Below are 1,007 nucleotides of genomic sequence, written 5' to 3' on the forward strand. Positions count from 1 at the left end.
AGAGGGTGTAGTCCATGGTGAATAGTTGCTACTCCATGTTAGTGCATGTCATCGTGAGATGAAAGACCAAGCCTAGGCTCATTCTGTCACGGGATCACCCACCGAAGATTCTGTCTCGGGAACGGACGCTGCCGGTCCTTGACGTTCCCGCCCGTGTGTGTGGTTTGTGAGGCACGTGCTACGTCAAGGACATGCGTTGCTTATTCATATAGCACACTACCCTGCATGCATATACACTAGCCACACGCATGTAGGGGTGCCCCCCTCATGGCTTGTCGCCGACACAACAATGGCAGTCTACCTTCGGATTTGGCGACGGGGACAACCGCCGGCGAGATGGAGATAGAGGGGAGGGATGAGTGATGGAGATGGACGGAAGAAATCAGGGGTGAATGTTGTGTGTTTTAAGAGGAAGGGGGAGGAAGAGGCGTGTGGAGAAGTGCAGAGGACGCGATGAGTGTGGGCAGGGCACACGAGCAGCCGAGTGTGAAGATGAAAAAGTGAGAACGGGATGCGAGGTGTCACATGATTGGCTTCGTCTTATTCGGAAAATAAAAAACAATTTCTTTTGTGGTAAAAGTAGTGGGGTTGTGAGGACCAAAACTTGATGACGTGGAAGGACTGATGATGTGTACATGTTGCATGTTTAGATAAATAGGTTAGTGGGGATGAATCTCTTAGGTATATAGGATGTTAGATAAAAAAAGATAGTGCAAAACAAAAACAAAAACAAAAGGAGAAGGAAAAAAATTAGAGCAGTGGTTACCGAGGGTCGATTCTCGGCTCTCGGTAATGGACACCTTTTCCGAGCACTGCTCTCGGTAAAGCATCTAACCTAGATCTTAACCTTTCCCCTTTCGTTTGTATCTTCATTCACCTCGTCTCTTCCCTGCGCCACCGCCGCCGCCGACGGTGAAATCGCCACCGCCGCCGCCGCCACCCCCTGCGGCCGCCGCCACCCTCTGCGGCCGCTGCCACCCCCTCCTCCACCGCCACCCCCTACGGCC

The sequence above is a fragment of the Triticum aestivum genome, chromosome 3B (genome assembly GCF_018294505.1).
Source record: "Triticum aestivum cultivar Chinese Spring chromosome 3B, IWGSC CS RefSeq v2.1, whole genome shotgun sequence".
Classification (NCBI taxonomy): domain Eukaryota; kingdom Viridiplantae; phylum Streptophyta; class Magnoliopsida; order Poales; family Poaceae; genus Triticum; species Triticum aestivum.